We start from the raw sequence: 14,892 nt of genomic DNA, 5'->3' as shown, positions 1-14,892 counted from the left end.
AACTCATTCTTAGTAACCATAAAATTACCTTCTGTTATCTATCACCCAGTGAATTATAGTTTCATCACTTAGAACAGCCAGCAAAACTGAATAACACTGCCTGTCTACCCACTATTTCACTGTTATATTCAGTGCAAGTGCTGCAGCTTGCAGAGAAAAAGGATAAACAACAAAAAAATTAAAGCTGAATATATGGTGTGGTAAATAAGGGTCATGTTATCAGCTCTGCACTGAATATAATTTTTAAAAGTCAGCATCCACCTTTTTAGCTTTTTGTTTGAACTACAAATAAATCAGTATAATTTTGGTCCCTAGCTATGCCAACCAGGTTCTTACATTTATGGAGCATTCCACTCTCAAATTACTTACATTAAACACAGAAACAGAATAACGTACACAAACTGCATAGGTTTTAATAGGATACAAATTGATATAACTGTTTTTCTGACAGAGTGCTGGGAAGGGTAAACTCCACATTGTTAATAAAACTTTGCCTTAGTTCCTCCTGCCTCTTCAGAGATGAAGGTGGCACTTCTACCGCTGTCACCAGAAATGGTAGCTGGGTGCTGGCATGGGGGTATAACTCCTTGCCATCACAGGTGAATACCAAACCCATGTGTACAGCAGACCCATGGAAAACCCACTTTCCCTACCCTGGACTAGTATTTTAGTCCTGAGCCATCTCACACATTGATCAATGAAGAAACAGAAGCACTGCTACATGGTTTGTCTGACCTGTCACAACTATAGAGATATGAGCAATGAAAACGCGGAGAAAGCCGTTTGCGATTAAAAAATTACAGATGGAAGCTATTCAGTAATTTGGTGTATGTTTGAAATAATCGCTGCCTGCTCACATGTATTACAAGCACATAAAAGGCTGAATTCATCAGATGAATTATTTTTCACTAATTAGTTGCTCAGTCTGGTAAGCACCACAAGTACTGTGTATGAAGCCAGGATCTGAACTCATACAAAGAGGAACTGCTTTTGAGGAGCCTTTCCATGGAACTCCTTTTTCAATCCTGCCTTCAAATAGCTTTGCTTTAAGAAAAAAATTAAAATGTACTGGCATTTGGCTCTCGGAGAATGGATTCCCAACTTATATTTTATCTAGATTCTATTCCCCAAAGCATCTGTTGTGATCTTGTTTTTCTCAAAAATCTGATAAGAAACATTTCAAGCTGTATTTCACAAATTATCTAGAGCTCATTCATTCAAAGCGTGATAAGAACCTTTTTTGCTTTTCCAAATGTGTAAATAAAGCTTGACATCAGTCAGAAATCTAGGTCTTTTAACATTAACATTTGAAAATTGTGAATTGTCTGCCACAATACTTTGATGATAATGGTCTTATAAAGGAATAAACAGGAAGGTCAAGCTGCCAGTGCCTCATATACAAAGAAGAACTAGAACATGCTGTCTGAATAAAACTAAAAGTAGTGTTAACTGATCTGCTACAAAGCACCAGGAATAATTTAGCATTTTAACCAAGAAACTGAAAGAGCAGATGAATGCTTTTGCTTCACAATAGAGGACTTAGACATTTGGGCAATGAACTTCCATAAACCATACTTCTTTTTGTTTTAATATTCATGTTTATTATTTAAATAGCCTTTTTTTGATAAATTAGCAAAGCTCATTAAAAAATCTTGAGACAAGGTCAAAGGATAGAAAAAATTATCTCTGACATTAAGATAAAATGCGCATTACCAACCCTATTCTGATTGCTATAATGTGGAAGTCCTGGATTTGCTGCACAGCATCTGACTTGTCCTTTCAAGACTCTGCATATCTCTGCCTTATTATGGTCATTTCCTCGTCGTTTTTTCTGACTTGGTTAACCCAAGTCTCCCTGCCCACTTTCTTTTTATTTTATCTTTCCATTATCCTTGCCTCAGTGCCCTCCTTCATACATCCTGCTAGAGTAGATGGGAACCTTTCTTTCTTAAACTTTCTCTCATTCAGATATCTTCAAGTTTTTTAGAAAGATTTTTAAAAAAGCAAAATGAACGTGAGAAAAAAAATTAAAGAGCTACCTGGTATCGTCACTAAGTTCTTGTCAGCTGGCATCCCTTTGGTTTACATGAGGGTTTTGTTTCTTTATCCAAGCACCTTTCAAATAAGGAATGACTCCATGGTCATCAGTCAAGATAGTTCAGCATGAAAGTTGTGTGGAACAGGAAGTGGGCTTTTGTATAAATGGCATGTGCAATACCTCCAACTGAAATGGAGCATTAACATATAATTAATTCTAAACTTGAATTGATATAGTACCAGTGCAGCCTTTTATACACTGTTTTATTAAAAATTGCATCCTGAAACACTTACAGTATTAAAGACAGATAGAAAATTAAATAGACTGTAAAAACTGTGAAGCAAATAACAAGCAAAAGCAAGAGCGTTTTGTTTTCTATGTCCATTCCAGTAGTGCCTGAATACTCAGAACTAGATTGAGAAGACCACTGAATCTAAAGAACTGAATTTGGGGGGGTAGAAGTGGCCATTTTATATAGCTACTATGGTTTCTTCTTTTAAGTTTAGCTTCATTTCTTTCTTTTTTTTTTCTTTCTTTTTTTTTTTTTTTTTAGTCAGACCAGCATAAGAGTGTGCCACTGACTATTCTGCCTCTTCCTAATAAGCCTTTGGTTTCACCTCACAAAATGAAAAGAACAGTGGAATGATTTTTTTTGTCCAGTATGTTGACACTGCTTTGCATCAGTGCTAGCAGACACACGTGCTTCCTCATGTGGAGGTGAACAGTCATTTTCTGATGGGGTGTTTCAGCAACCAGCAAGAGTGAAATATTCTTTTCAACGGACTTATCTGCGGCTTTATTGGAGATTATTCCTCACTTTGCAGATGGATGGCAGTTTTTCAGAGCTGATCAATTTGCCTAGAGTCTTTAAGAAGACCACAGTTGTAATAATAGCACAACTGAAACTGTTTAAATCCTTTTCCTCCCCCCAAAATGCTGCTGTTTATGGGAAAACAAGCAAAGAAAGCATTATGATGTCTAAAATATATCAGATGCATACCAGAGTTAACTGATTCTGTTTAGATGACTGGTATTTGAAAGAATTTAAATGACACAAAAGTATATAATTAGACAACCCTATTTAATGATATGATGGATCCCAGAAATGTATCAAACCCACATTTTGTTGTATCTTTAGTTATCTAGAATTGTTGGAAAATTCACAGCTTAACAAGATACTTAAGAAAATGAAATGATGATTCAAATCGTTCAGGGCCTGTCATGATAATTGTAAGAATCCAGCCTGAAAGGTCAAGCTCCTTTCCAATATCTTCTCAAAAATTGTTTTCCTATCACTAAATATTAACTTGCTTTTTTAGCTGTTTATATTTTTCCCCTCTCAAAGTGTGAAAGTATCTTTCACTTAGTAACATTAACTGAACATTGGAAGGAATTAATACTTCAAATGGCAGCCTTGGAAGTGGGTGTTGGTGTTGTGTGTAGGTAGTGTTGTTTGCACTCCTATGTTATAAGTGAACACACTTCATTTGATGGTGAAATCTTTCAAACTAAGATGAAGTTTATTCCAAAAGTGTACTCAGCTTTTGCCAGGGAGTTTAAGAACTATGACTACCGCACCATCTTCCAGGTATTTAAATTTAAACAAGAAGCAATTTCTCACACTAGCTGTAAAAGAAGACCTCAAAATATACACTACATATGGGAAAACAGAAGAGCTTTTTAGATGTCTCAGTGTCTGCATGTTTAGGTATGTTTTCTTGTCAATATTTGTCAGATTCTTTGAACAATGAGTTGGGTCTCCAGTCTAAGCTACTCAATACAAATTATTTCAATATTCCTTGAGATATTTTCCATTTGTTTGATCATTGTTTCCTGAACCATCTGTTCTACAAAGTTGTATTTGAGATAGGATGAACATTACTGCACAGCATTAGAGCTGTATCTGTATCAATAAAAAACTTGCATGGCACAACCCATATCTATACAGCAAAACTCTTTTACCTTCCAGAACAGAATGGTCACCTCCAAAGAACCTGCTGAAATACTCCATGGCCCATAATAATCTCAAAGCTATGCACAGGCACAGTGTGAAAAACTGCTGTTTGCCACAGTCTGAAACCCTGTTGTGCACTTAGCTAACAAGTTAACAATATACATCATCTTGTGTCTGTGCTCTGGCCTGCACCCTGGCTTTTTTCAGTTTACTGCTATACATGTCACCAAGTTCAAGCATGAAAACAGCACTGTGCTTTATTTATAGATTGCATTACATGACATGTCATAAGAATACCTAGAACTATGTTATGTGCAAAATAAGACAGAGTTCATTTGTATTATACTGTCTACAGCATTCAAAATTAGTATAGAGGTTTACATTATCTATTACTCTAAGACCACATAAAGACCTGGCATACACCCAAAGTCTATAAGTAATGCAGACATTTTAACTGAGACCGTTATCGGGATGGAGCTGAAAGGTAAATTTTGTAAGCATTAAGGTATGTGAGACGAACTTATGGTATTGTGTAAGTGCACATTCTGTTCTATCTCTTGTCTCATCTTTCTCAACCTACCTTAACCTGCCTGCTTGTCTCATCCACCAGTTATGTTTTGTCTACCTAAAGCTTTTTGAAGGAATGACTGATATTTTACCTACTTCTGCACAGCAGCTATACCAATAGGGCCCAACCTGGCTTTGACCTTTTTTGAATGAAAATAAGAAGATTAAAACCAAACGTGAATATTCAGATGAATGAATAACACTCAGCAATGTCACTGAATATGGATGGCAAAAAGCAGCACCCTTTTCCCACCTCCCTTGTTTCCCAGTTGAAAAGAAAAACAAAATTAAAGCTCTGCTTTATGGTGCATGCAAATCTCCAGAGAAATGCAGATCACTAAATTGGATGTCACGGGTGTGTCAATAGCGCGACATATCACCGATACAGGTAATCTCCTTAAGGAACAGACATGGTGTTTAACATGTCTGATGGATGCCCTTTTATACTATAAAAATATTGAGGACTCCGTGACAAACACCTGACAGCCTAAACAAATTTCAGGCATGCATGATAATGATGAAAAATCTTAAAGCATTCTTACACTTTACAGAGGAATGTCAAAGGTCTTTCGTAAGTCAGTGTATCTCAGTAAAACAGGGAAGTTTTAATCAGGAACTGCATCAAATAATCTGTCAATTGCGTTATTTGATTTTTGTGGCTCAGCTTGTCTTTAAGCTTGTTTTTCTAGAACTATGTCAATACCCTTAAAGTTCCTACAGTACAACATGCCAGTAGCTGCTGTTTTGGCACAATTTCTGATACATTGATGCTTATCAATCTAATCATGTAAGGCTCATCTTCCAAAGGGAAACAACTGAAAGATCATAGCATCATATTTCACAGCAGAGTGGCTGTCATCACAATATATCATGCGTGTATGCAAAGGTCATACTGTAAATCTGTTTCATTAGGGCCAAACTCTTATTGCCCCAGAACACAGAAGAAGGAGAAGGCAGTACATGAGGGAATCGTTGATGTTACAGTGATGTTAAAGAAGTCACTGCCAACATGTAGCACCCCACAGCCATTGCTGCCTTTTACTATATATTTGTCCTGGCAAAAAGATTTTTCTTGTGGACTCTTTCATCTCCACAGAAGCTTTTATTCTGTGAGACAGTAGTTTTATGGATCACAGGTATTTGTCATTGAAGACAAAAATTTCCTAAAACCCAAAAGTAGGACAATAAGATCAGATTGGCTTTTTTAATGTATATCCATTTTAGTGTGTTCTGTTTTCACTGCAGCTTACCTCCTTTTCTTACCTCCATATTGGCTCTGGCCAGTGCCATGCAAATGGTAGGCTAGGTATTTTTTTCTGTTTAAGGGAAGTTGCTAAAAATGAGAGAAAAATTATTTAAGCATTCATTTTTCTGTCCTTTCCCTCTCTACGGATGAATGTAGAACTGCAAGGTAAAGAACAGATTTCCGTATTCCCTTTTCCTTTATTTTGCAGGGCGTATATGCACTAATCGTGCCTAAAAACTTCTTAATGCGTGATCTTAATATTCTTCTCCATCCTTCCAGATTCCTCTGCTTGCTTGAGTCAAATATGCAATTTCCAAATGTATTTAGACTTTTGACAACTGACCTCATTCTGTATTGAAGTGAGCTAGCTGTATGACTCTGTCTTGAAGTGAGCTATATGAGCTACACATTATTGAAAGTTTAAGAGATAACTTTAGAAACCAGACCAGACATTATCAGAGATCACCATCTTGCTACTTCTCACATTGCGTCCTAGTTAGCCCATGTACCACTAGTACATGGGTAGACTGTGATTCACACAGTGTTTTTTAGTAAGGCATTTGAATCATAGTCACTGATTTATTCACATATCCATAATCTTTTTTTCCCATTGGTCAAACTTAAAAAAGGTTGAGAGACCTTTGACTTACATATTTCAGTAATGGCTGTTAAAATCAATTCTAGCATTAAAGTCGCTAAGAATGAACAATGCATTGAGTGGAAAATTGATTAAATGGTCAAAGAACAGTCCTTTGTGGCCTCGTTTGCTTTTTCAATTAGTACAGATGTCACAGCTGGTCTAGGTGGCTCTCAAACTTTCACAAAAAATGTCCTTGAAGCTTTATCTTTTTGTGAGCCTTTTTCTTCTAAGAAAGGTGATTTTGCATTGAAGTTAGCATTTCTGTGTTTTCTTGTACTCCATTTTTGAAAGAAAGCAAACTTCCACATAAATGAATTGTGCATTTGACTGATAAGACACTAATAGGAGAAAAAAAAATTACTGCTAGGTGAACCAGTGTGCTTTTGAGGAACTTGATTTCTGTGTTCTGATGGATTCCACTTGAATTTGTTTCCCTCCTTTAGGAATGATGGGGGACAGTTCCTGCATATGTTTGACAGAAGGCAGTGACAGGGAGATGACTCATAACTGCAGCTACCTCAGATTGCTTTTGATCAGAATTCCTGGGTCTACAGGTGACGAACTGATGGGAACATGTATGAATTCATTTAGGAGAGCTCCAGTAAGTCATGTGATTAAGGCACTTAACTGGGATTTAGATGATCTGGGTGCAATTCCAATCCCGGTTCTGCTACAGACTTACTATTTGACGTTGAGAAAGTCATCCTGAGAAAGATTTTTCATGAGCTTTTAGCATTGGCCTAATTCTGCTCCCATTGACTTCTACATAAAAAGAATTCCCAGCATATGCCATGACATGGCATATCATGGCTATATTGGTAACCTATCACTCTGTTGTCTCTTAGAAACTACAGGTAAAGTAGATAAATCCCTAATTTCATTGCTTTAAATAAAAATGTTAGGGATTAAATTAATTTCAGTGTGCAAATATGTCAGAGAAATGGACAGGAGACTGTAACCTTAACTGTACTGTTTCTCTCCTTTACCTGCTCTGATTGCCATGTAACTTTCATAAACGCAAACACCGAGATTGTTTCTTTATTTTAGCTATGCAAACAATTTAGTTATAATAGGCAGTAGGTTTCTTTTTCAGTGCTTTAATGTTTTATTAATTTAATTTTCCACAGTGAAATTTTTTTTTCATTTTGCCTTATAGCCTACATTTCCCCTGGTATTTGTAATTATAATATTTGTTTGTGATTATACTGCAACATACTGTAATTCTTGACCAGCTGACAATGAACTAGAATTTGTATCTAATGTCGTATTGAAAGTAAAAATAAAGACTGACATTAAGATCCCTTAATTTATTTTTTGCAAATTCAGAAATCAATTCCTTGATTAAACTTAATGCATTTAAAACCATACATTTCATCAGGTGTGTAAAACACATCTGCCAAAGTCAGGTCCCTTATTGAGTGACTATAACTACCAGCTAAGTTGCTGCAAGTTGCATCAACCTGTGCATGGACTGAATTTCTCCCATGATATTTGGAATAATAGAGAACTATATAATGGTTTAAATGGCTGGCCTTTCAAAGTTAGTGGTCTGCTTACAAATGAAGCCACTGCCAAAACTTCAGGATATCCCCCAAAACAGTCAGATAATTCTGCAGTTTTAACATGAATAAAACAAATACTTTGCAACTTTGGTAGTAATCATTTAGTGTCCTAAATGATGAGGCTTATTTAGCATTATTTTTTATTCCATAAAATAAAAACTGTGTTAGTCCAAAAGCTTCCACTGGCCTCTAAAAAAACTCTGTTGATTAACGTTCGGCTTCAACAGCAGCAGTTTCTTTGGTCTGTCTACATTATCTCCTTTTGTTTATTCAGTCACCTAATATCAGGACATTTTTTTCTGCAAGGGTAGCAGTAAGAGGTAAAGTTGTGGATAAAGCTTCACATCTGTGCCTGGGAGTAAAGCAAGCCGGGTTCTGAAGGGATATAATTTGTATGAAGGGCTGGGACTGTGTTTGACCAGAGGTTTTCCTCTGGGTGATTGTTGTTACTGCTTCCCATTTTAGGGAGAGACTGTGGAAAATAACTTTTCCTTTTCCATGGCACAACCCTTTTATTCCACTTTGGATAAAATATGTCTGGAATGACTGTAATGCATTTCACATTTACTAGCGATGAATCCTGACCTTTCTTTTTCAGAGATGGTGTCCTCTGGGAGACAAACTCATCCTGGGACATGAGACACATAAGATATGGTTAGATTGAAAAGGTCTGGTTCTTTATATTTGGGGTAGAAGGCTTATAATTAGAAAAAAATGCTGTTACAGGAAGGTAATTTTTTTAGTCCTTAGCACAGAGAACTCCTATGTTATTCTCATTTTTTATAGGAAGCTACAGCTAGTAATGAATAAGATAATTTGTTCCTGAGGCTGAAAGCAGGACTACCTTTTTTGAAGATCCCACTACAACAACAGTCGTCTTTTCCAGTCAGCTCTCAGATGGGTCGAACAGCACAGTTCTCTGGGGCTATGAAAACCTGGGGACTAAGACTTGGGATGCTTGATCCTTACTGATGGGGATAAGCAGAAGGTTATGAACAGTGAAAACCTGGACCAGAATATTTAATTCTGGTGCAAGTGCTTGTGTTTGACTTGTATTTTGCAAGGAAAAGACATTGCATGAGATTGCCCATGATGCTATGGCTAATAACTGTTCAAAGCGATCCATAATTCGAGAAAGGAATATTACACAGTTTCTGTTGGTAGGATTAACGTGTAATTGTTGAGTGCTATAGGTATGATTTCATCTTGCTTCAACTATGTGGGAAAACTTCTAGTTTTACTGAAGATAGTGTACCGAAGGCATGTCTTACAAACATTTCATGATGGACGCCAAGTGGACACTTTTCTCTGTCCCAGTTCCTACCTTAGGTTTACCAAAATGTAACCATTCAGTGTGTGAATCTTGAGATAGAGCTGAACAGTTGACATAAAGACAAATTTATAACTCCTCCCTCCCTCCCTGTATGTTGCTGAAGTTCTTTACTGGTATTCACTGGGATTCCTGTTGGTGATTTTCAGAGCAGTACAGGTTGGTTTTTAGACTACCATAATGAGCAGGAGGTTATGCAAGTTGTTGCTTGTTCAGTAGTACAGTGTCATCAGCAAACTCTGCCACCTTGCAATCCACTTATTCCAAATTATTAAAAAAATATATTAAACAACTTGATCGTAGTACTGACCCCTGAGACACTCCATTATTAATATATCTCTTCTTTGAGGTTATAACTATTTATTTCCTATCATTTAATCACTTTTTAATCCATGACAAGCCTTTGCCCCTTACTTCATTGTTATTTATTATCTTTAATATTCTTTTATGAGGGACCTTTTCTAAAGCTTTTTGAAATCCAAGTAAATTATGTCCACTGGGTCACGTTCATCTACTGTCTTATTAATATTTTCAGAACCTTCTAACACATTAGAGAGGCACAATTTTCTGTTACAGAAAGCTTGCTGGTTTTCCCCTTGCCATATATGTTATGATTCCCCAAATGTTGCACTATTTTTTGTCTATTTGATTTTCAGTCATTGTAACAAACTGTAATTCTGAAGACATCCCCTAAATCCTTTTTAAAAAATAAGAATCATGCTAATGACTTCCCAGGTCTCAGGAAGTGCTGTGATTGGTAAGGGCATCGTGTGATTTGTTATTAAGCTACTCAGTCAGTCAAATAATTTGAAAGATGGCTCCAAAACTTTCTGTTCCAAAACAACCAATGTATTCTTTCATAAAATAACTTGGAAGAGGAGCCTTATCATCTTTTTTCTTCAGCAGTGCTGAAATGTATATAACTTCTTAGATAATTTAGCCAATTCCCGCACTTATTATCCTCACTTATTTAGTAATAAATACCAAGAAATTCAGTTTTCGTATACATTTCTTATTTCTAATAGATGAAAGTAGAGGAAAGGATGATTCTGAAAATCTTGCTTTTTAAAAATGAGGTCAGACAACTCAGGAAACCTTCTCCACCTGGCACAGTTACAGTACTTGATCCCTTCCAGTGTTGCCATTGTGTGCTAAGGCTCTGTCTCCTATAAAAGAGGTAGAGAAAAATTGTTCTAGATTGGTCACCTTAACCTTTCTCCTTGTGGGGCCTTGGGCAAGAAAACACAGATCAAAGGGAGAAAGAAACAGGACTGCGTATGATGGTTTGTTCACCTCAGGGAGGACTGTTTGACTCTAGGTCCAGAGCAGCAATTAGGACTGAGCAGCAATATCCAAACAGTATATTTGCAGGTAGGTCAAAGGAGAAACTGATGGGTACGGATGTAATGATTCCAAAAAGATGTTCTATCTCTCCAGAGGGGGAACATGCAGAGTTCTTCCTCTCTACTTATTCCTGAAAGTAGGGATCAGGGAGTGAGTTTGGGACAGAATGGCACAGAATTAAGGGCAGTGCATGTCCAGCAGAAGTATGGAAAAATTGTCCTCTCCTTGGAAGATGAGAAGGACCTCGGTCTCCTTCCAGGCAGTTGCAGATCTTCTCAGTGTGCCACAGAATCATGGACATATAGACAAGGCACTGCAGGTAATTAGTAACTGGTGAAAAGTTCAAGGAGAGCTAGGTCTCAAATCACACCTAGAGTGTAAGGCCAGAGCAGGATGCACAAGAAGCTAAAGTTCAACCAGCAATTGGCACAGCATCTCCAGCCACTATTGTACTGGAGCTGACTGTTACAGACCCAGCTAGAATAAGCAGATTGCTCTATATAGAATATATGACTGATATTTGGGATTTGGGGCTGCTTCTCAGCAATACTCTGTTGACAGCATTACTGCAACAGACTATGGGACTGGATTTCTGACTAGGCTACTCAAATTTTACAATGGTGACATTTTTGGTCAGGCTGCAGTTTCTGGTCATGGAATTATCACATTTGCCAAGTTCAAATCTGATAGGACTTTCAGGCACTGGGAGACAAGTAGACCTGAAGAACTTACACTGTGCCCATCATATCCAACAAGTCAGGTGTTAAGGAACAACTATGGTGTCACTACAGCAAAAGTGGATGGGCCCTCTAAGTCCAGGCTGTGGACTACTGCCCTGGTGATTGAGATCTGGACACTCAGATGGTGGTGCAGTAGTATATGGTCAGTATAAATGGCAAAATTTAGCAGACAGAATCACAGAATCACTAAGGTTGGAAAAGACCTGTAAGATCAAGTCCAACCATCACCCAACACCACCATGCCCATTAAACCATGTCCCACAATGCCTCGTCCACACGTTCCTTGAACACCTCCAGTGATGGTGACTCCACCACTTCCCTGGGCAGCCTGTTCCAGTGTCTCACCACTCTCTCAGTAAAGAAATTTTTCCTAATATCCAGCCTAAACCTCCCCTGGTGCAATTTGAGGCCATTTCCTCTTGTCCTGTCGCTAGTCACTTGGGAGAAGAGACCAACACCCACCTCCCTGCAACCCCCTTTCAGGTAGTTGTAGAAAGCGATAAGGTCTCCCCTCAGCCTCCTCTTCTGCAGACTGAACAACCCCAGTTCCCTCAGCCGCTCCTCATAAGACTTGTGCTCCAGACCCCTCACCAGCTTCGTTGCCCTTCTCTGGACATGCTCCAGCACCTCAATGTCCTTCTTGTAGTGAGGGGCCCAAAACTGAACACAGTATTCGAGGTGCATTCGAGACACAGAAATGATTTTTCCTCAAAAAATTCCAGGAGGAGTAGCAACAGAAAAAATATCCATTTGACAGGTAGGAATCTGTGAATCTTCTTGGGTTTTTTTCAGATTAAAAAGGTACCTGGTCATTGTTGTTATTTCTTGGAAATAATAGAGCTGCATGCACTATTGATGTCATATTCTTTATTTAATTTACCATTGGACTTAATATAGTCTACTTCCAGAGCTTGTATTCCTTTGTCAAAGCAATGTGGATGGACTTTTCACAGCTTGCACAGCATTTAAATAACCCGTTCACACATTCATCCCCCTGCAGGGATGGACCGTGTTGCAGGAACCAGTTGGTTCCTATTGCACATTATTTCAGTGATTGTCTCATCAGAGAGTTTTTGAGATGAAGGTAAATGATTGCGTTTTGGCTACTAGCTGAGTGTGATTCCTAAATTGCACAGTTTTCCTAAAACCAGAAAAAATTAACCAGAGCTACCTGCCTAAGTCATCTTGCTAGAGTATGGTCTTATGCCACCTGAACAATATCAAATCACTGAAGTCTGAGAAGATTAAAATGGTGATGGACAGGAATTCAACAATATTCATGGATCCCTGAGAGGTGAAAATTATGATAGTAGGTTGGGTTTGTTGCCAGTGGAACAAGTCAGGTTCTGAAAACTAGTTTTTAAAATTAATCAGATATTTTTTTGATGGAAAACTATGCAGAATCATTTGTTGAAAGCAACAAAAAAGTAAAAGTTTCCATTGCAAACTGAAATCTTTTGGAATTTCACCTTCTTTTGGCTGATTTTCAGCATGTTCTGCTTTTCCAGTGCAGAAGCTTCTTATCAGCTTTTCTTTTTTATTACCTAATAAATCTCTAACTTAATTATAGTTAATATAGTGTTGCCAAATATTCAGAAATCATGAGTGAGACTTCCAGAAGTCATAGGTTTGGGTTGGTTTTTTTTTAATAACCGGGGTTCTCCTTGTTTGACTTCTCTCTTTCACATGAAGAAAGAGAAGAAATGCTCTAATTCTTTCTGCTTAGGTATCAGGACTGGAAACATGGTATTTTTTATGAAAGTTAATAGCTTCCTAATTAGTATAAATCTAGGAGCTAGGTCTTTAAGAAAAGCATCAAATATCACAATAATAAAATTGCAAGAGCTGGCAATATTGTTATCCAAAAATGAATTAAGATTCCTTATTTTGCCAGAACAAGTCATTTGTCTCCAATTTATCAGTAGACTTGTAACTTTTACAGTTATGTCAGAGGTGTGGAAACATTTATTTTTATTTCTTACCTACAATTTACTTGTCTCTCTCTTAACGATGTTGTCTGGGTCTTCAGGCAAAGTATTACACATCAACTTGTCATTAAGTCACAGTTTTGAAATAGATCTCTTTCCTTTATCCTGTGTATCCACTGATAATTAAATAAGAACGCCAAAGTCCTTCCTTTCCAAAAGATATTTTTTTCTTCTTCTTCTCTTTCTTTATCTTTTCTTTCTCTTTCATTTTCATTTCCTCTTTCTTTTTCAGTCTTTTTTTTTCTGTTATTCGTTCACTTTTCACAGTCATTAATGTCCAGCTGCCTTGAGAATAGAAAGAAAAAGAACAGTAAAATATGTTTAAAGGCTAGCTCAACTGTTAAGAAAGCTGTTGACACCTTTATTTACACGTCCAGGACAAATTGGTACTCTACTATGCTGGTTCTTACAGGCTACATGAAAATGTCACAATTACTAGCAAAGAATGTTTTTTTTCCCATATTGGTACCTGTGAAAAAGTAAGGAGAACCTTATACCCAGGATTTCAAAAATACTCCTTTGTAATTTGTTATGCATACTACTGACATGAGAGACTGAGCCCCGAGAAAAGCTGCTGCCACTGGGAAGATGGCAGAAGTAGAAGGCTGAGGTGGTGCCTGTGGGAGGACCCAGCCCAACCAGCCCAGCAGCCGCTAGCGGCTGCCCTGGTTTCCCCCCACCTTGTAGCCACCCTGGCTTTAAAATATAAAATTACATTCAATGTCATTCTAAATGCCCCCCCATTTAAAAATGACAGCCAGGAGAGGTAATCTGTGGTAATATTTTAACCTCTGTCACTGCAAACTTAACATTTTTATAACCGTGAACTGAAACCAGGCAAAAAATAGCATCTACTTAGTACTACATGCTTTGTTTTTACTGTTAGTACTATACCCTTCCTCTAGGAAAAACCTCATCCTCTCTACGTTTTGGCAGCTCACTAGAACACTGGGGAGTAGCAGGCGATGTTTGTGATCAGAAGACTTAGACCTGCAGATATCCTTAGAACATGCAATAGGTTTCAGCCTTTTGAAGAACCCAGCTTATTTTGTACTTTACTGTTATTCTTGCTTTCAGAAGAAGTAACATTTATTACCAGAAGACAACATAAAAAGTCGTAAGTAGCCCTGCAAAAATATCTTGCATGCTGCATGTAGATTGGAACTACTTCCTAACGGTGTTTTTCTTCCTATAGATATTGTTCTGTATACATTCTTCAGAAACAATGTCAAAATTCACTGAGGTGCATAATTCGCATTTAAGAATGAAAATCTGCTCAGGTGCTGGATATTGGAAGCCTAGATTATTACCGCCTGGTTTTAATCCTGTACATTTTTACAACACATCAGATTAATTACATTCTTAGTTTTATTGCACACTGAAAAGACTATCATCCATTATAACCACCAACACTTAGTTCAAACACAAGATTGGGAATCTGCTTTGGACATCAAATATGATCTCTGGCAAAACCTAGGAAGTC

The sequence above is a fragment of the Gavia stellata genome, chromosome 1, assembly GCF_030936135.1.
Source record: "Gavia stellata isolate bGavSte3 chromosome 1, bGavSte3.hap2, whole genome shotgun sequence".
Lineage (NCBI taxonomy): Eukaryota > Metazoa > Chordata > Aves > Gaviiformes > Gaviidae > Gavia > Gavia stellata.
The sequence above is the reverse complement of the archived record's forward strand: the minus strand, read 5'-3'. Positions refer to the sequence as shown.